The 22,158-nt window shown below is 42.6% G+C and overlaps 1 protein-coding gene and 1 long non-coding RNA gene across 33 annotated transcripts in view; both read left to right on the forward strand.

Moving 5' to 3' along the window:
• PHF21A (PHD finger protein 21A) overlaps nt 1-22,158 on the forward strand; it is a 221,043-nt gene that overhangs the window by 96,764 nt on the left and 102,121 nt on the right. The window lies entirely within an intron of this gene.
• LOC149128317 (uncharacterized) lies at nt 920-6,871 on the forward strand. The gene is made up of 2 exons (XR_016230159.1): nt 920-3,726; nt 6,239-6,871. It is a non-coding gene; the product is annotated as an uncharacterized LOC149128317 (long non-coding RNA).

Consider the following 22,158-nt stretch of genomic DNA (forward strand, 5'->3'; position numbering starts at 1 on the left):
GGTCCTGATAGGATGAAGGTTGGGAGTTTCTGAGCGGTTGGGTTAAGCTGCCGCTTGGGATGCCCACACCTGATGTTGGAGCACTGGATCGAGTCCCAGCTGCTCTGCTCTGATCCAGACCCATGTATGCCTGGGAAGGCAGCAGAGGATGGTTTGAGTACTGCAGACCCTGCCGCCCATGTGGGGGACTCTGATGGAATTCTGGGCTCTTGGGTTTGGCCTGGCCCAGCCCTGGTGTTCATGACCTTTAGGGGAGTGAATCAGTGAATGGAAGATGTATTCTCTCTTCCCTCTCCCTCTCTTCCCTCTCTCTTTCTCTCCCATTCTGCCTTTCAACTAAAAAATAAGTCTCATTTTGAAAACAGGAAGTCACATAATGCAGGATTCTTTGAAAAATATTGGGAGTTTCTGTTGTAAGTAGTAATCATAGTTTTAAATAGAAAGAGATGACCCTAAATTTTTCAATCACATTTTTACCTTGGTGTGAATTTTGTGATATTTATTTTTCTACTCCTTTAAGGAACATTTGAGTTTAATAAGATACTCTCAATAAATCAAAGGTACCATAGCTACACTGTAAGCAGGTTTTTGAATAGTAGTTTTATTCATTTTCCAGTTTGTTTTCTTGTATCTTGTATTATATTGATAGTCGCTATTATTTATCTAATTTGAACAGTAGTGCTTAGGTTGAACCTTGGATCTAGTCAGTTTTATCGTGATGGGTTTACCATCTTCTCAAATGTAGTACTCCTCCAGTGCATTGTTACTATATGATGAAGGTAAAAGCAGATTTACAACTGTTAACCACAGTCCTAACCTTTCATCAGTTTGCTTGATTTACTACAAATTAAATCATATTATGCCTGATATAAATCATTAAGTATATGATTTAAAGCAGTTGCTGTGATCCATCTTTTAGTGTTTTCTACCCTCACATCCGAATGTGGAGCTCCGGTCTGAAAGGCAGTGAAACGATTGGAAAGCTGCCCTTCTCAAGTCCTGAGTGAGCATTCATTTCTGTGTTGGTTGCTGTGTGACAGCGGGGTCCTTTCAGTTCTGGGCTGGAGACACACACATTGCATTCAGGATGGAATGTTTGCTCCTTGACTTGTCTGCCTGATTTAAATATTCATACTTCACCAGAAGGAAAAAGCTGCTGACTTCTAAAAGTGGGTCAGTTCTTTTTTTTTTTAATGGCCCTTTTGGCACTTTGTAACGTGTTAATACTGCCTTCGAGAGGGGGAATATTTTGGCAGAGCTCATCTTTATCACTTCAGGGGCCAAAGCCTCACTAGGCCAGTGGGAAGAGAGAGCTTTGCAGATATTAATAACTAATAGACTATGATAGGGACTTTTATTTGCCCTTCTGTTTGCTTCTCTGGGTGTAGCATGTTGTGTGTTAACCAGAAAGGATTAACTTGACTAAGCCCTTTTATGTGTGGATGGAGGATGAAGATGATGATGTATGTAAACAGCAGTGGCCTGTGTCTTCTGATGCATGGGCGATCAGGACAGATTCCACACTTGCATGAATTTGGTTTATTTGTCTATTTAGACATGATAGCTTTTCAAAGTGATCTTTGGGTAGAGTAGGATTATTGTTAAATTGTGAGTCTTATCCTCACATCATTTATTTCAGCTTAATGGTTATTTAAAGTGTACTTCATATTGATTGGATTTCTTACATCTAAGGTATCCAAATGGGATTTAAATATGAATGCCATTTTTTTATCTTTGCAAAATTAAAGAGGGGGAGATAGTAGGATGAAAAAGGAAGGAGGGTTAGCAATTAGGAGGAACTAGGTGGAGAGAGATTGTCCTGATTACCAAGGTCTTAGTCTGCTCAAGCTGTTACGACAAAATACCTTAGACTGGGTGATTTATAAATACATAAATGTACTGCTTACAGCTTTAGGTCAATCCAAAATTAACGTGCCCACAGGTTTGGTATCTGGTGAGGGCTCACCCTCTGCTTCATAGCAGGTGCCTTCTTGCTATGCCTTCACATTGTAGAAAGGATAAACAATCTCCTTTGAGCCTGTCTTATAAGGTCACCAGTCCCATTCATGAAGGTGAGCCCTCATGATGTAATAACCTCCTAGGGACTCTATCTCTTAATATTACTCTATTAAAGAGGCTGGTGCTGTGGTGCAATGGATTAAGCTGTGGCCTGCTGTGCTGGCATCCCGTAAGGGTGCCAGTTCAAGTCCTGGCTGCTCCACTTTTGATCCAGCTACCTACTAATGCACCTGGGAAAGCAGTGGAAGATGGCCCAAGTCCCTGTCCCCCTACACTCACTTGGGAGACCTGGAAGACTCTGCTTATGGATCCTGGCCTTGGCCTAGTCAGCTCTGGTTATTGTGGCTATTTGGCGAGTGAACCAGCAGATGAAAGATACCTCTCTCTGTCTGTCTCTCCTTCTCTCTCTGAAATTCTTTCAAATAAATAAATTTTTTTAACTTACTCTATTGGAGATTGAGTTTCCACATACAACCTTTGGCGGGTGGGGCACAAGTATTCAGACTCCAGCACAGTTGAGCTGTCCATGAGGAATGTTTTCACTTCACTGATCCTAATTTCTTTGAGATTGGCAGAGACTTTTCAGTAGTTTCAGTTCAGTTTTACAATGTGTCTGTGGCCCATCCTGTCCTAGTCTAGACAAACTCAAGTGTTATTAGGCTGTTTCAGAGTTGTCCTGATCATACAGACTAATAAGCCTTCTAGAATCTTCTTTATTATTGCCAAATTCTAGCTCCCAGCTTCAAAAGGCCATTGGCTTAATCAGTGATCTCAAAGTTTTGTTCAGGTATCCCTAAAAGTCTAGAATATGTCCCCCTAAAAATGTACAAGTACTACAGGTTAATAAAAAACTTAAAAATCTGAAAATGCCCATGCCCGATTAAGGAATATGTTTGGTCATGAGGCTGTCACACAGGTCTAGGATGTGCTTGCTTTTATCATTATCATATGTGCCCTATTAAGACTTAGCATCCTGAAAAATAACCAGAATATTGTTGAACTGGTGCTTCTGAGAAATTATTTACCTTAATTTAGACATGAGTTGTATTCCAGAAGATAGTTTTGTGAATATAGTAGGAAAACTGCCATTTTTAAAAAGGATTTATTTTATTTATTTGAAAGACAAAGTGACAGAGGGAGAGATGGAGAGAGTGAGAGAGAGTGAGAGAGAGTGAGAGAGCACTTCCATCTGCTGGTTCACTCCCCAAATAGCTGCAAGAGCTGGGGCTGGGCCAGGCTGAAGCCAGGAGCCCAGAACTCCATCCAGATCACCCATGTGGGTGTCAAGGCCCAAGTACTTGGGCCATCTTCCTCTGTCTTCCTAAGTGTATTGGCAGGAAGCTGGATCAGAAACAGAGCAGGGGCTGACGATGTGGTGTAGTGGGCCAAGCTTCCTTCTGTGGCACCGGCATCCCAGATGGGTGCCACTTTCTGTCCCAGCTGCTTCTCTTTTGATCCAGCTCTCTGCTATGGCCTGGGAAAGCAGTGGAAGATGACCCAAGTGCTTGGGCCCCTGCACCTGCGTGAGAGACCCAGAAGAAGCTTCCGGCTCCGGGCTTCAGATCAGCTCAGCTCTGGCCATTGAGGCCATCTTGGGGGTGAACCAGCAAATGGAAGGCCTTTCTCTCTGTCTCTCCTTCTCTCTCTCTGTAAATCTGCCTCTCAAATAAATAAATAAAATCTTTTAAAAAAATTTAAAAAGAGCATGTCCCAAATTATATATCTCTTCCCTCTCTTATTCCTACTCTTATGTTTAACAGGGATCACATTTCAGTTAAATTTCAACACTTAAGAATAACTGTGTATTAATTACAGAATTAAATCAGTCATATTAAGTAGAACAGACAAAAAAACTACTAAGAGGGATAATGTATTAAGTTGTTCATTAACAGTCAGGGCTATGCTGATCAAGTCACCGTTTCCCATAGTGTCCCTTTCACTTCAACAAGTTTCCTTTTTGGTGTTCAGTCAGTTGTCACCGATCAGGGAGAACATATGGTATTTGTCCCTTTGGGACTGGCTTATTTCACTCAGCATGATGTGTTCCAGATTCCTCCATTTTGTTGCAAATGACTGGATTTCGTTGTTTCTTACTGCAGTATAGTATTCTAAAGAGTACATATCCCATAATTTCTTTATCCAGTCTACCGTTGATGGGCATTTAGGTTGGTTCCAGGTCTTAGCTATTGTGAATTGTGCTGCAATAAACATTAGGCTGCAGACCGCTTTTTTGTTTGCCAATTTAAATTCCTTTGGGTAAATTCCAAGGAGTGAGATGGCTGGGTCGAATGGTAGGGTTATCTTCAGGTTTCTGAGGAATCTCCAGACTGATTTCCATAGTGGCTTGACCAGTTTGCATTCCCACCAACAGTGGGTTAGTGTCCCTTTTTCCCCACATCCTCGCCAGCATCTGTTGTTGGTAGATTTCTGAATGTGAGCCATTCTAACCGGGGTGAGGTGGAACCTCATTGTGGTTTTGATTTGCATTTCTCTGATTGCTAATGACCTTGAACATTTTTTCATGTGCCTGTTGGCCATTTGGATTTCCTCTTTTGAAAAATGTCTATTGAGGTCCTTGGCCCATCTCTTAATTGGGTTGTTGGTTTTGTTTTTGTGGAGTTTCTTGATCTCTTTGTAGATTCTGGTTATTAACCCTTTATCTGTTGCATAGTTTGCAAATATTTTTTCCCATTCTGATGGTTGTCTCTTCACTCTCCTGACTGTTTCTTTTGCAGTACAGAAACTTCTCAATTTGATGCAATCCCAATAGTTAATTTTGGCTTTGACTGCCTGTGCCTCCCGGGTCTTTTCCAGAAACTCTTTGCCTGTGCCAATATCTTGAAGGGTTTCTCCAATGTTCTCTAGTAACTTGATGGTGTCAGGTCGTAGATTTAGGTCTTTAATCCATGTTGAGTGGATTTTTGTGTAAGGTGTAAGGTAGGGGTCTTGCTTCATGATTCTGCACGTGGAAATCCAATTTTCCCAGCACCATTTATTGAATAGACTGTCCTTGCTCAAGGAATTAGTTTTAGATCCTTGATCAAATATAAGTTGGCTGTAGATGTTTGCCCCAAATGGTAGAGTTAGAAACATACCAGGGGACTCCAATTTAATCCCATCAAGGTGGCATGTACCAATGCCATCTCACTAGTCCAAGTGATCAATTTCAGTTCGCAATTGATCATAATGAAAGGACTAAGAGTCAAAGGGAGCACATAAGCAAGTCTAGTACCTGCTAACACTAACCGATAGAATAAATAAAGGGGAGAGTGATCCAACATGGGAAGTGAGATACTCAGCAGACTCATAGAATGGCAGATGCCCTAAATAGCACTCTGGCCTCAGAATCAGCCCTAAAGGCACTCGGATATGGCTGAAAAGCCCATGAGAGTATTTCAGGCATGGAAAGCCAAGACACTCTGGCAAAAGATCTCTGTGAGTGAGATCTCAGTGGAAAGAACAGGTCTTCAAAGAAGGAGGTACCTTTCTCTGAAGGGAGGAGAGAACCTCCACTTTGACTATGACCTTGTCTAAACAAGATAAGAGTCGGAGAACTCAAGGGGCTTCCATAGCCTTGGAAACTCATGACTGGAGCATAGGGAGATTACTGATGCCATAGACAGGAGTGTCAATTGGTAAAGTCAACAACAGGAGTCACTGTGCACTTACTCCTCATGTAGGATCTCTGTCCTTAATGTGCTGTGCATTGAGACTTAATGCTATAACGAGTACTCAAATAATATATTGCACTTTGTGTTTCTATGGGGGTGCAAACTGTTGAAATCTTTACTTAATGCATACTAAACTGATCCTCTGTAAAAAAAAAAAAAAAAAAAAAAAAAAAAAAAGAAACTATCAACTCCCAACTTGACTCTCACTGGGATTAAACATGACAATAGGTCTGATCTGATTTCATCATCATTAAAAAAAATCATCTATTATTTTTCACTTTATGTTTCTGTGTGGGAGCAAACTGTTGAAATCCTTACTTAATGTATACTAAGCTGATCTTCTGTATATTAAGATAATCGAAAATGAATCTTGATGTGAATGGAAGGGGAGTGGGAGTGGGAAAGGGGAGGGTTGTGGGTGGGAGGGACGGTATGGGGGGGAAGCCATAGTAATCCATTATTCGTACTTTGGAAACGTATATTCATTAAATAAAAGTTAAAAAAAAAAAGAAAAAAAAAAAAGAAAAAAAAAAATTTAAAAAGAGCAGCCAGAACTGACACTAGTACTGTAATATGGGATGCCTGTGTTGCAGGTTGCGGCTTAACCTGCTGTGCTACAACGCCTACCCAAAAAACTGCCATTTTTAACAGTTAAACATACAGGATTTAAAAAATATATTAAATGAATCCTGTTCTCCAGGATGTTATAGTATAGGATTTTAAGGAGTTTGGGATTGTATCTTTACCACGAGGCACAGAATCCTTTTGTAATAGAATTGCCTGCTAGTGAAATATCCAAGGATTCAATGTCACGTTGTCTGTTCTGAGATGTTCACGCGAGAAAAAAACGCATGATGGTCCATGGGAAAGGGCTTATAGATAATTGGTATGTCAGAGACCATTGTACTATACTTGGAACTTTCTGTGTATTTGAAATTTTACAAAATAAAAAGTCATAGAAATAAGAAATGTTTCCTAGTTTATTTTAAATCTGGATCTTTGTGCATTGGGTAGAAGCTGTGCCTTCAGATCTGGACACACACACTTCTGCTAAATAGATCACACGGCCACAGAGAGGAGCAGGGAGTTTTGGCCTGCCTGTGATTGAAACCAAGGTGAAGAGACTTCTGATTTTGAAGTTATCTCCTTGGTTAATATTCCACACATGAATTTGACCCAGCTGACTAAAAAATAGCCAATTTTCAGTTTGCTTAGTAGTGTGCAGCAAAAAAATGTTATTACTCAAAACAAATAACTGCACCACCCAGACTTGTTTTTGACCTATTAATTTCCCTGACTATCCTAAATGTTTCTAAGATCTCATTTGCTGATGATTTGTCTCTACCATCTTTTTGACAATTTTTTCCTTTTCTAGTGACATATTACTGTGTATTCTAAAAAGCATTTGTGTATACTGAGAAAATTCAATTTTAAAAAACATATCAGCCGGCGCCGCGGCTCACTAGGCTAATCCTCCGCCTAGCGGCGCCGGCACACCGGGTTCTAGTCCCGGTCGGGGCGCCGGATTCTGTCCCGGTTGCCCCTCTTCCAGGCCAGCCCTCTGCTGTGGCCCGGGAGTGCAGTGGAGGATGGCCCAGGTGCTTGGGCCCTGCACCCCATGGGAGACCAGGAAAAGCACCTGGCTCCTGGCTCCTGCCATCGGATCAGCGCGGTGCGCCGGCCACATCGCGCTGGCCGCGGCGGCCATTGGAGGGTGAACCAACGGCAAAGGAAGACCTTTCTCTCTGTCTCTTTCTCTCTCACTGTCCACCCTGCCTGTCAAAAAAAATAAAAAAAAAAATAAAAAAAAAATTAAAAAAAAAAAAAAACATATCTGCTTCTATGTTGGAAATTCTTGGGGGGGGGCCTGTGGGGAAGGAGGGAGAACAGGGAGCTAGATTTTTATACTTGTTTTAAAAAAGAGAAGTAAGTACGTGTATTTAGTGTTCACTGTATTATCTTTACCAGGGAAAAAAGCCTGCGAGGGCGACCTATTTACTACACAGGCGTGTTCAAATCTAGTGCACTGACAAAAGAAGGACCTGACCTGGTACAGCCATTCTCTGGATAGATCAAGAACCTTACGTGTGTGTGTGTGTGTGTGTGTGTGTGTGTGTGTGTAGGCGCCTACTCTGAGCTCTGTCAGTTCTAAGGGTGAATAGATTTATATTTAACCAGTAGAGGAAAGGGAGAGCTATTCCTAGGCTTTTGCTACTTAAATAATCAATTCACAAGAGAGAATCCGAGCTATAAGGAAAAATTGCAATGGTGTTTAAACTTGAACGTATTCAGAATCTTGTACTCTGCAGCAGAGTGTGCAGTTTTGTGTAAGATGCTTCAGAATTGAATCATGAGCAAGTGTTTGTTACCAGCAGGACCTCGTACTGCAGTCCTTCCATACATACTGTTGTTTCCAGTGCACTAGATTGGATTAGTTGCTGAACCTTGATTTCCTAATATACCGCAATAATGAATAATCCACCATTTCACTCTCAGAAAGTCACTTTAGATTGTACAAGGGCTACAGAGTCCCAAGCTCTCACTCTTCCCCACCATTTTAAAATCACTGTTCAAATATTGTCTCTTCTACTTGTAATTTGGCTGCTAAATTATGTTGGGATTAATCTTTAAAAGGCTTTTCTTGTCTGTATAATACAATGTTTTTGTTTATAACTACCTGTAGTGTTATCAGTGTAGTGCATTTCCTTCTACCACCACTGCACCAACCTCTATCCTTCCTTGAGTTTCCGCTGAGGTGGGACCACTGTGCTTAAAGCGATTCCATTTCCTATGGGGCTTGCATTATGTTCTACCCACTGAAATGCAGGAGTAGAGTGAAAAGTCACTTGGGAGTACTACTAGAGGTTGTTCAGAAGAGACTGCATTTAGTGACCTAGGATCTGGCGTGGTTCATCCTCAGAAGCTGGCCCAGAAAGATATGGCAGGTTCATTCTGCTGGGACATTCTCAGGTACATGTGCTTCAGGGTTATGAAAGGCCTAATCTAAATCTCTTTTTCCTTAAAATAAAAAAGCATTTGATATGAAATAAGAGTACACTCATTTGAGGTTTTTCATAGATGTATCGCCTGCAAATCTTGGGAAGATGCAGAAAACTTAAACAGATTGATAAGCACTTGGTATTTTTCATTCATGCAGATATTTTTAATCATGGGGAAAGTTTTAAATTATTTCCTCTGACTTCAGTCAAGGACTCTGGAAAGCTGCAGATTGTGCAGTTTAGTTTGAGATCCTGATAGTGATCCATAATTTTAGTTTGCTCTTTACGATATTGACCTTTGTCTGTACGACCCAGAAGGCTTGAGTAGAACACTGCCCTTTCAGCCTTTCCAGATGCGTAACTGAACCCATGCTTCGCCTGAGAGTAGATACTGGCGACTTCTATGAAGAGTACGCAGATGAGGGCGTAGAGATCTAGGTTCAAGATAGACCTCTCGAAGCTGACCCCGTCAGGGTCCTGAGAATTGGAACAGTTCCTTCCTGTAAGGTGGACCCTGTACTTACTGGGCTACTCTCAGACTTGTCCACGTGTTCACTGCCTGGGACAGGCCTTCTGGACTTTTATGGCCACATGTGCATTGACTTAGCTAAGCCTTTATTTGCAACCATAAGCCGACTAGGAAAAAAAAATGACCAGTGATGAAGAGGATCAGCAGACTGGACCTGGGGAATGAAGCTGAGCAATCAAAACATATTCCCCACCCTACCTCTGCTGAAATAGCTAATGCAAGAAAACAGGAGATAACTTTTTAAATTTTTCATTAGTATTCTCAGTGAGATTTGAGAGGATATTATTTCATCAATAAAACACAAACAGGCTGTTCCCATTACCCCAGAACAAAGGCAGGTCCTCGTCGCTTCCCTGTAAGCCCTCATGGCCCATCTGATCTCTAGGTTGCTCTCGGCTCCAGCTACTTTGGGCTTGCGGTCCTTGTATTGCTTCTCTCTGCCGGGAAGGCTCTGTGATAGGCACACAGCTGACTCCTTTGCCTCCTTCAAATGCCTGGAATGGAATCAGGCACATGGCAGGTACTCAATAGTTTTTGAAAAAATGAAATAAATAGGAGTATATACACATAAACTCAGTAGGAGGGGTGCATGACAAAATGGGCTGTGCTAGAAGGTGAATTAGTCCATTAAAAGAAACTTAAATTCTGTAATAGCTGAAAGCCAAACAGATGTAGAATATGGGAGAAAAAAAATATGGAGACTAGATTTAATTATGTGATGGGAGGTTAACAAGTGATAATCAAAGAGATAACAGGAGAAAAGTTGCTGAGCTGAGAAAAACACATCAGGTCTTGGATAAAACTCTTACTGGATGCCACACAGGATTATCTGAGAGGGAAAAACACACTCGCTTTACTAAAATTTTGAAGTTCTCAAGCAGGAATACGCACTGTGGCGCAGCACTTCAAGCTACTGCTTGTGATGCCTACATCCCACAGCTTTTTGCTAATGCATCCTGAGAAACAGTGAATGATGGCTCAAATGTTTGGGCCCCTGCCACCCACATGGGAGGCCCAGATGGAACTGTGGGCACCTGGCTTTGTCCTGGCTTAGCCCTAGGTATTACAGGCATTTAGGGCAATGAACCAGTGAGTGGAAGATCTTTTTCTCTCTATCTCTTTCTGTCTCTATCACTCTGCCTTTCAAGTAGATGAAAATAAAAAAGTAAACATAAAAAATTCTCAAGAAAAAAGAATATCTCATAAACTTTTTAAAAAAATTTATTTAGGGCCGGCGCTGCAGCTCACTAGGCTAATCCTCCGCCTGCAGCGCCAGCACCCCAATTTCCAGTCCCGGCTGGGGCAATGGATTCTGTCCCGGATGCTCCTCTTCCAGTCCAGCTCTCTGCTGTGGCCCGGGAAGGCAGTGGAGGACGGCCCAAGTCCTTGGACCCTGCACCCGCATGGGAGACCAGGAGGAAGCACCTGGCTCTTGGCTTTGGATCAGCGCACTGCGCCGGCCGCAACGCGCCAGCCGTAGCAGCCACTTGGGGGGTGAACCAAAGGAAGGAAGACCTTTTTCCCTGTCTCTCTCTCACTGTCTAACTCTGCCTGTCAAAAAAAATTTTTTTTTTTAATTTTATTTAGTTTTTTTGACAGATTCAATCTAGTTCATAGAATTTTAAGAATATGATATTCCCTACCTCGTCTTCCCCTCCCTCTTTTCTTTCTTGCTTTTTTTTAGTTTTTAAGATAACATAGTTTTTTTTTTTTTTTTTTTTTTTTTTACAGGCAGAGTTAGAGAGAGAGAGAGAGAGAGAGAGAGAGAGAGAGAAAGGTCTTCCTTCCGTTGGTTCACCCCCAAATGGCCGGTATGGCCGGCGCACTGCGCCAATCTGAAGCCAGAAGCCAGAAGCCAGATACTTCCTCCCAGTCTCCCATGTAGGTGCAGGGCCCAAGCACTTGGGCCATCTTCCATTGCCTTCCCAGGCCACAGCAGAGAGCTGGACTGGAAGAGGAGCAACCGGAACAGAACACGGAGCCCCAACTGGGACTAGAACCTGGAGTAACGGCGCCGCAGGTGGAGGATTAGCCAAGTGAGCTGTGGCACCAACCAAGATAACATAGTTTTTAATTTACATTACAGTCAAGAGCTTAATGTTCGACTGCATAAGAAGTTCAGCAAATAAAAAGCAAAAGGACCCTAGTTTAGCAGGAATGCAGGCTAGGGCTATAAACAACAGTCAGATGGAAAGATGACCATTTCACCCATAAACAATATATCTTAAAGTAATCACAGATCATTAAAACTATGATAGTATAACATTCTTAACTGTTGGTTTGGCAAAAGTCCATAAACTTTGTTTTAAAGATTTATTTATTTACCTGAAAGTCAAAGCTACAGAGAGAGAGGGAAAGACAGAGAGAGAGAGAGGTCTTTATCCACTGGTTCAGTCCTCAGATGGCTGGGCCAGGACAAAGCCAGGATCCAGGAGCCTCTTTTAGGTCTCCCATGCTGGTGGCAGGGGCCCAAGCATTTGGACCATCTTCTGCTGCTTTTCCCAGGCGATTAGCAGGGAGCTGGATTGGAAATGGAGTAACCGGAACATGAACTGGTGCCCATGTGGGATGCCAGCTTCTCAGGTGGCAGCTTTACCCACTAAGTCACAATGCTGGCCCCCACAAACTTCTTAATAGTAAAAAAAAAAAAAAAATTAGAAAAGTAAAAAATAACCAAAATGTTCATTATAAAATCTAAGAATTAGGTGAGTGTTTTTCCTTTTTCTTTCCTTTTTTAAATTTTTTGACAGGCAGAGTTAGAGAGAGGGAGAGACAGAGAAAAAGGTCTTCCTTTTCCGTTGGTTCACCCCCCAAGTGGCCGCTACGGCTGGCACATTTCGGCCGGCACAGTGCGCTGATCCAAAGCCAGGAGCCAGGTGCTTCTCCTGGTCTCCCATGCGGGTGCAGGGCTCAAGGACTTGGGCCATCCTCCACTGCACTCCCAGGCCACAGCAGAGAGCTGGACTGGAAGAGGGGCAACCAGGACAGAATCCAGCGCCCCAACCGGGACTAGAACCGGGGTGCCAGCGCCACAGGCAGAGGATTAGCCTAGTGAGCCGTGGCGCCGGCCTGAGTGTTTTTCTTATCAGTATCTCTGAGTACTAGAAAATCATGGAACTTCACAGAGTTCTGAGATCACAGCAGTATGAAGGTAAGAGAAAGACAATTTGACTCATAAAATATACTATAAATAAAGGTTTTCTGAAAATTCTTGCATAGGGATATACTCCTAATCAAATTAATCAGAATTTAAAAATCAGTAAAATAAACAAAACCAAAAGTTGATTCTTTGAAAAAATGAACAAAATGCACAAACAGCTATTTTGTCCAGGGCAAAAGGGAGGATTTTTTTTTCTGGATATTCCTGCTAATACAATAACATAGGCCAAAGAAATGAAAAATACTATTGAAACAATAAATATTATTATCATTATTTGAAAATGAAATGATTGTCTACCTAGAGAAACCAGGAAAATCAGTGAGTATTGTTAAAACTAACAGTGGTAAGTTGCTTATATATAAAGTAAAAATCAGAACTCAAAGTTTTCCTTTATATAAGCAATACCTTGTGAGAAAATAATAATAGAAAAAGTTTTCTAGGCCAGCGCCGTGGCTCACTAGGCTAATCCTCCGCCTAGCGGCGCCGGCACACCGGGTTCTAGTCCCAGTTGGGGCACCGGATTCTGTCCCGGTTGCCCCTCTTCCAGGCCAGCTCTCTGCTGTGGCCTGGGAGTGCAGTGGAGGATGGCCCAAGTGCTTGGGCCCTGCACCCACATGAGAGACCAGGAGAAGCACATGGCTGCTGCCTTCGGATCAGCGCGGTGTGCCGGCTGCGGCGGCCATTGGAGGGTGAACCAACGGCAAAAGGAAGACCTTTCTCTCTGTCTCTCTCTCTCTCTCTCTCACACTATCCACTCTGCCTGTCAAAAAAAAAAAAGAAAGAAAAAAAAAGTTTTCTAGTCATAAAGACAAACACCTCTTAAAAGATTTATTTTCCTTCTATTTGAAAGACACATAGAAACAGAGACTAAGAGAGGGATATTCTGTCTGCTGGTTCACTCCTTAAATGCTTACAGTAGCCAAGGCTGGGTCAGGTGAAAGCCAGAATCTGGAAACTCAGTCCAGTCTCCCATGTTGGTGACAGGGACCCAAATACTTGAACCCATCACCTGTTCCCTCCCAGGGTGCACATTAGCTGACAGCTAGAGTCAGAAATGGAGTAATGGGCACCAAACCAAGGCACTCTGACAGGATGCTTGCATCTACATGCAGCGTCTTATCCCCAGGTCAAACACTTGCCCCAAGCGGTCATTTTTTAAAATCTAATAAGTAGCTTAACAAGAAGTGTATAATACTTGTACCTTTACTTAGAGATACAAAAGAATTTTTTTTTTTTTGACAGGCAGAGTGGACAGTGAGAGAGAGAGACAGAGAGAAAGGTCTTCCTTTGCCGTTGGTTCACCCTCCAATGGCCGCCACGGCCGGTGCGCTGCAGCCGGCGCACCGCGCTGATCCGATGGCAGGAGCCAGGAGCCAGGTGCTTTTCCTGGTCTCCCATGGGGTGCAGGGCCCAAGCACCTGGGCCATCCTCCACTGCACTCCCTGGCCACAGCAGAGAGCTGGCCTGGAAGAGGGGCAACCGGGACAGAATCCGGCGCCCCGACCGGGACTAGAACCCGGTGTGCCAGCGCCGCTAGGCGGAGGATTAGCCTAGTGAGCCGCGGCGCCGGCCGGAGATACAAAAGAATTTTGAATAATTATATGAGAATATTTTTTTTGACAGGCAGAGTGGATAGTGAGAGAGAGAGACAGAGAGAAAGGTCTTCCTTTTTCCGTTGGTTCACCCTCCAATGGCCGCCACGGCTGGCGTGTTGCGGTCGGCGCACCACGCTGATCCGAAGGCAGGAGCCAGGTGCTTTTCCTGGTCTCCCAGGCGGGTGCAGGGCCCAAGCACTTGGGCCATCCTCCACTGCCTTCCCGGGCCACAGTAGAGAGCTGGCCTAGAAGAGGGGCAACTGGCAAAGAATCCGGTGCCCCGGCCAGGACTAGAACGTGGTGTGCCGGCGCCGCAAGGCAGAGGATTAGCCTAGTGAGCTGCGGCACTGGCGAGAATATTTTTTAAAGTTTGTGGAAAATGAGGTGAAAAGAGGTTTATTTTGATGTACAGAAGTAAAATCCATGCCTAGGTTTTTTCATAATAAGCATTTTCCATGAAGTTTTTGAAGACCTATCTTTTTTCTGGATGAGACCAACACTTTATAGAGTTAATTATCCTGACGTCTGTAAATTTACTGTAATTTCATTTAAGATTCCAGTGGATAGTTTGGGGAATTTCACATTTAGCTGCATTCTAAAGTTCACCCGAATGGAGAGGTCTTCAACAAGTTTGTGGCAATGAATACTATGAAAAAATTGCACCAAAGTAAACTTTATCTTTTAGTTCTATTTTCCGTGAACTTTTAGTGGTACCCTGGTATAACCAAGGAAACTTGGAAAGGAGTAAAAGGAAAGGCCATGATTCTAACCTGGAATTGTAATCCAGTTGCCCTCTCAATGATGTCACTTGGCTGCCCGACCTGCTCCTCAAAGTCAGTGCATCCCAAATAGAACTCATGATCTCTTTTCCAGCTTATTTCCCATGGTGTTCCTTAAGAAGGGACATTTTAACCACTATCTGCTATAAATAGCCAGAAACCTGAATGTTACTCCTGGCTCTGAAAGGCTTAGGTGAGTCTTCCCTTTCTCTGTCTTCAGAATCAGTCTCCTTGGGTCCTGCCAGTCTTCCTCTTCAATGTGTCTTGAATTTGTTTCTTTCCATAATTACTGCCTTTTGCACACACCATCTTCCTTTCTGCCTGGCTTAGTAAGTCTTTTTGTGGATCTCTTTGCTTCCAGACTTTCCCCCTTTTAATTCCTGTACTTAGAGTGGATGTTTAGAAATGTACATCCGAATCATGGCTTAAAACCTCTCAGTGTTTTACTTTTGCTCTTGGGACCCAGTCCAAAATCCCATCGTAATTTAACAGATCTGTGGAATATACCTACTTTTTCCAACTTTTTAGTCCCTTCCCCAACTCCAAATTTAAGCCATGGTCTTTCTGTACTTTTGAATTTATCATTCTTGCTTTTGAAGTATTGTTCTCTTTTCCACCTTGGTGAACTCACACAGTTTTTCAATTCTCTGTGAATACCATTTCCTCCTGGAGGTCTTCCCTGACATCCAGAACAGATTGGGTCTAACTGCTGGACATTTGCCTGGTTTATCCTGTTCCCTTTAATCTGAAATTTATTACTTTTGACATAATTATGTACTTATCCTTCCTTGTTTCCAATTCTTAAACTCCATGAGAGTCATGACTTCATTTTGTTATTCAAGAGGATATTCTCTGTGCCTAACATAGTCTAATGTATTCAATATCTCGTGTGATAAATGAGTAAATTGCTCCCATCCAAACATCATAGAGGGGAAGAGTTAGGGAGAAAACTGCAGAGCAAACTCTACACGAATTGGAGGAACACAGTGGACTTATGTGGAGGGCAAGGACATGCACAACTCAGGACCCCAACAACCGAGATCCTCCACACCAGCATTGGAGAGTGAGCGAGACCAGACTGCAGTAGCCCAAGCCACTGGCAAAAAAACCTGCAATAAGAGCCTAGAGGGAATCCCGCTTGGAGCCCTGTGGAGGATAGTGTACCTACCAAACTAGCAGATACCTACAGAATGTTTCATCCTACAGTTTCAGAATACACATTCTTCTCAGCAGTGCGTGGAACGTTCTCTAGGATTGACCATATGCTAGGCCATAAAGCAAGTCTCAGCAAATTTTTTAAAAAATCAAAATAATACCATGGATCTTCTCAGACCACAATGGAATAAAGCTGGAAATCAGCAGCTTAGGAATCTCTAGAACATAGACAAACACATGGAGACTGAACAGCATGCTCCTGAATGAACAGTGAGTCATAGAAGAAATCAAAAAAGAGAAATCAAAAAATTGCTGGAAACAATGAAGACAACAGTACAACATATCAAAACTTATGGGATACAGCAAAAGCAATGTTACAAGGAAAGTTTATAGCAGTTGGTGCCTACATCAAGAAATTGGAAAGGCACCAGATAAATGAACTATCTGCATCTCAAACATCTAGAAAAACAACAGCAAACCAAACCCAAAACTAGTAAAAGAAACAATTAAAATTAGAGAAGAAATCAATAAACTCAAAACCAAAAAACAATAACAAAAAAGATCAGCAAAACAAAGAACTGGTTTTTTGAAAAAAAAAAAAAAAAGAAACAAAATTGACATACCATGGGCCCAACTAACCAAAAAAAGGAGAGAGAAGACCCAATCAATAAAATTAAAGATGAAAAAGGAAACATAACAACAGACACCACAGAAATAAAAAGAATTCAGAAATTACTACAACGAGCTGTAAGCCAACAAACTGGGAAACCTAGAAGAAATGAATAGATTCCTGGACACATACAACCTACCTAAACTGAGTCATGAAGACATAGAAAACGTAAACAGACCCATTACCAAGACAGAAATTCAATCAGTAATAAAGACCCTCCCAACAAAGAAAAGCCTGGGACCTGATGGCTTCAGTGCTGAATTCTACCAGACATTTGAGAACTAACTACACTTCTTCTCAAGTTATTCAAAACAATTGAAAGGGAGAGAACCCTTGCAAATTCTTTCTGTGAAGCTAGCATCATCTTAATTCCTAAACCCAGAAAAGATGCAACAGAGAAAGAGAATTAAAGACCAATTTCCCTGATGAACATAGATGCAAAAATTCTCAACAAAATTCTAGTCAAATCCACCAACACATCAGAAAGATCATTCACCCAGACCAAGTGGGATTTATCCATAGTATGCAGGAATGGTTCAACATTTGCAAATCAATCAATATGATACATCACATTAACAAACTGAAGAACAAAAACCATATGATTTTCTCAATAGGTACAGAGAAAGCATTTGATAAAACACAACACCTTTCATGATGGAAACTAAGCAAATTGGATATAGAAGGAACATTCCTAAACACAATCAAGGCAATTTATGACAAACCTATGGCCAGCCTCCTATTGAATGGGGAAACGTTGAAAGCATTCCTACTCAGATCCAGAACCAGACAAGGTTGGTATTCAATATAGTCCTGGAAGTTTTAGCCAGAGCCATTAGGCAAGCAAAAGAAATCAAAGGCATATAAATTGGGAAAGAGGAAGTCAAACTATCCCTATTTGCAGATGATATGATTCTATATATAGGGGATCCAAAAGACTCCACCAAGAGACTATTGGATCTCATCGAAGAATTTGGTAAAGTAACAGGATATAAAATCAATTCACAAAAATCAACAGCATTTGTATATAAAGATATGCCACAGCTGAGAAACTTCGAAAATCAATCCCATTCACAATAGCTACAAAAAAAATCAAGTATCTTGGAATAAATTTAACCAAGAATGTCAAAGATCTCTATGATGAGAATTACAAAATATTAAAGAAATAGAAGAAGATACAAAAAATGGAAATATCTTCCATGTTCATGGATTGGAAGAATCAGTATCATCAAAATGTCCATACTATCAAAAGCAATTTACTGATTCAGTGTGATACCAATCAGATACCAAAGACATTCTTCCCAGATCTAGAAAAAAAAATGCTGAAATTCACATGGAGGCACAGGAAACCTCAAATAGCTAACATAATCTTATACAATAAAAATAAAGCTGGAGGCATTGCAATACCAGATTTCAAGACATACTACAAGGCAGTTATAATCAAAACAGCCTGATACTGGTACAAAAACAGAGGCATAGATCAATGGAACAGAATAGAAACACCAGAAATCAATCCAAGCATCTACAACCAACTTATATTTGACCAAGGAGCTAAAACCAATCCCTGGAGCAAGGACAGTCTCTCCAACAAACAGTGCTGGGAAAACTGGATCTCCACATGCAGAAGTATGAAGCAGGACCCTTGCCTTACAACTTATACAAAATTCCATTCAAAATGGATTAAACACCTAAATCTACAACCTGATAGCATCAAATTATTAGAGAACATTGGGGAAACCCTGCAAGACACTGGCACAGGCAAAAAGTTCTTAGAAAAGACCCCAGAGGCACAGTCAGTCAAAGCCAAAATTAACAATTGGGATTACATCAAATTGAGAACTTCAGTACTGCAAAGGAAACACTCAGGGGCGGGCAACGAGGCTCACTAGGCTAATCCTCTGCCTACAGCGCTGGCACCCCGGGTTCTAGTTCTGGTTGAGGCACCGGTTCTGTCCCAGTTCTCCTCTTCCAGTCCAGCTCTCTGCTGTGGCCTGGGAAGGCAGTGGAGGATGGCCCAAGTGCTTGGGCCCTGTACCCGCATGGGATACCAGGAGGAAGCACCTGGCTCCTGGCTTCAGATCGGCGCAGCACGCCAGCCACAGTGGCTATTGGCGGGTGAACTAACGGAAGGAAGACCTTTCTCTCTGTCTCTCTCTCTCTGTCTAACTCTGCCTGTCCAAAAAAAAAAAAAAAAAAAAAAAAAAGAAGAAGAAGAAGAAGAAAAAGAAACAGGAAAGTGAAGAGGCAACCAACAAATGAACAAATGGGAGAAGTTATTTGCAAACTATGCAGCTGATAAAGGATTAATAACCAGTATATGTAAAGAGATCAAGAAACACCACCACAACAAAACAACCCAGTTAAAAAATGGGCAGAGGACTTAAACACACATTTTTCAAAAGAGGAAATCTAAATGGCCAACAGACACATGAAAAAATGTTCAGGATCACGAGCTGTCAGGGAGATGCAAATCAAAATCACAATGAAATTTCACCTCACCCTCCTTAGAATGGCTTTCATACAGAAATCAACAAACAACAGGTGAAGGCAAGGATGTGGGGAAAAAGGTATCCTAATCCACTGTTGGTGGAACTGTAAACTGGTAAAACCACTATGAAAGACAGTTTGGAGAGACCTCAGAAATCTGAATATAGACCTACCATATGACCCAGCCATCTCACTCCTGGGAATTTACCCAAGGGAAATGAAATCAGCATATGAAAGAATTACCTGCACCCCCATGCTTATTACAGCTCAATTCACAATAGCTAAGACATGGAATCAACATAAATGCCCATCAACTGAAGACTAGATAAAGAAATTATGGGATATGTACTCTATGGGATACTACACAGTGTTAAAAAAGAAATGAAATCCGGTCATTTGCAACAACATGGATGAATCTGGAAAACATCATACTTAGTGAAATAAGCCAGTCCCAAAGGGACAAATACCATATGTTCTCCCTGATCTGTGATGACTAATAGAGCACCTAAAAGGAAACCTGTAGAAGTGAAATTGACACCTTGAGAAGCCATGACTTGAACAGCCCTTGTCTTGACTGTCGCTGAGCAGTTTATTTTACCTCTTCTTCATACTATTTGTTGAATTCTTTACTTAACATAGAGTTAGTCATATGTGTAAAAAGTCAATTGAAAATAGATCTCAGTCCCGGTTGCCCCCCTTCCAGGCCAGCTCTCTGCTGTGGCCAGGGAGTGCAGTGGAGGATGGCCCAGGTGCTTGGGCCCTGCACCCCATGGGAGACCAGGAAAAGCACCTGGCTCCTGGCTCCTGCCATCGGATCAGCGCGGTGCGCCGGCCACAGCGCGCTGGCCGCGGCGGCCATTGGAGGGTGAACCAACGGCAAAGGAAGACCTTTCTCTCTGTCTCTCTCTCTCACTGTCCACTCTGCCTGTCAAAAAATAAATAAATAAATAAATAAAATAAAAAAAAATAGATCTCAGTAAAAAATAAGAGTAGGGGGTGGCGCTGTGGTATAGCGGGTTAAAGCCGTCGCCTGTGTCGTCGGCATCCCGTATGGGCACCGGTTCGAGTCCTGGCGCTCTACTTCCAATCTAGCTCTCTACTATGGCCTGGGGAAGCAGTAGGAGATGGCCCAAGTCCCTGGGCCCCTGCACCCGCATGGGAGACAGGGAAGAAGCTCCTGGCTTTGGATCACGGAGCTCTGGCCAGAGAAGTGGAGCAGCTGACTTGAACCAGTGCCCTTAGGGTATGCTGGCACTGCTGGTGGCACCTTTACCTGCTAAGCCATAGCTCCATTTAGCTTTATAAAAATAATAGTGGACAATCAAAAACAATTAGTAGGGAATTGGTTAAGGAAAATATAACATATTCATCAGTGTAGTTGTTAAGAAAAAGGAGTAGGGCCGGCGCCGCGGCTCACTAGGCTAATCCTCCGCCTAGCGGCGCCGGCACACCGGGTTCTAGTCCCGGTCGGGGCGCCGGATTCTGTCCCGGTTGCCCCTCTTCCAGGCCAGCCCTCTGCTGTGGCCAGGGAGTGCAGTGGAGGATGGCCCAGGTGCTTGGGCCCTGCACCCCATGGGAGACCAGGAAAAGCACCTGGCTCCTGGCTCCTGCCATCGGATCAGCGCGGTGCGCCGGCCGCAGCGCGCCGGCCGCGGCGGCCATTGGAGGGTGAACCAACGGCAAAGGAAGACCTTTCTCTCTGTCTCTCTCTCTCACTGTCCACTCTGCCTGTCAAAAAAAAAAAAAAGGAGTAGATGATGTGGAAGGGTGTCCATGATATATTGTAAAATGAACAGTTAAGTGGCTCAACAGCAGTATGACCCCAACTGTTAACATGAAATTAAGATACCAGAAAGACTAAATTAGTTACTGATGCTTGTCTCTAGGATGGAGGGGTGATTCTATGATATTTTAACTTTTGCAAAATTTTAAATGAAATTGTTTTACATCTGTAAACAGGATAATATGATACCCCCTTTGCATGAAATTAGCATCATTGCGTGTAGCAGGGTAATTTGAAAGGCACTGGATGTTACTTTACACTAAGTCAGACTCTGTTGCTTCCCCTTTCGAAAGGTGTGTAGAGGTTAGGACAGGTTTTTGTCTAAAGCAGCTCTTAAGATTTGGGGTTTAACTGTGATTTGAGCTACTAGCTAATAAAGCTGTGGCTTTCATTTTTATGTCAAGAAGAACAAAAAGATGTGTGCTGGGGGAAACTGGGTGACATGTGACCCGGTCCAGTCCAGGACCTTGGACCCCGTAGTGCTGCTGCTGCTAACTTTAATCCCACCTTATGCCTCACCCCATTTCCATCGTCTCTGGTGTCACTTCTGAATGCTTTAGGTTACTTCCAGCTTTTGAGTATGGTGTTAATAAAGTCTCCAGAAAAAAATAGGATGTTTGCATCCTTTTCCAGACACCGTTGGCCTTATGTGCAAAGCCAGAAGAATTCCAGCCAATCCCATTTGATTTGATCTGCCTTAGAGCACCTGTTAATCTAAAGAGGAAAGAATCCCCTAGCTAAACAATGAAAAATCTGTACTGCCTTATTATTAAGCATGTTCACTAGAAAAATAATGCATTGGTATGGTCTGCACAAACAGCTAGGTGACCTCTGCGACTTCACCTCACAGGCCCCATGGGCTGTCTGCGAGCCTTGTCTCCCTCTCAGCAGAGGCTCCAGAGGCCGCCCCGGCTCCTCCTGCCATTATAGCCTGCGAGTCTTGTATTTTGTTTTTGTTTTTGCTTTTTTAAGCCAAGGAAGTAACATAATCAATCTAAGCTCTATTCCTTGATACTCATCTGGCAGCACTGTACAGGAAGGAAGAAATGGGATGTGGGAGTGTAGTTAGGATCATATCATTGTGGTTTAGGGCTGCGGAAATGATTTCTGACACAGCTAAGGGAGAAGAGTTATGGAGAGGAGAGGTGGGAATGGACAGTATTGGAGAACAGTGATCAGCAGGATTAGCAATTGATTGAAAGTGGGCCGCAGGGCAGAGGAAGGAAGAAGAGAGCTGATCCTGAGGCTTTGAGCTGAGGTGGCTATAAGGGGCAGGCATGAGCACATTCCTTTTTTTTTTTTTTTTTTTTTTTT

This window comes from Oryctolagus cuniculus, chromosome 1 (genome assembly GCF_051225735.1).
Source record: "Oryctolagus cuniculus isolate XC-2025 breed Fujian yellow rabbit chromosome 1, ASM5122573v1, whole genome shotgun sequence".
Lineage (NCBI taxonomy): Eukaryota > Metazoa > Chordata > Mammalia > Lagomorpha > Leporidae > Oryctolagus > Oryctolagus cuniculus.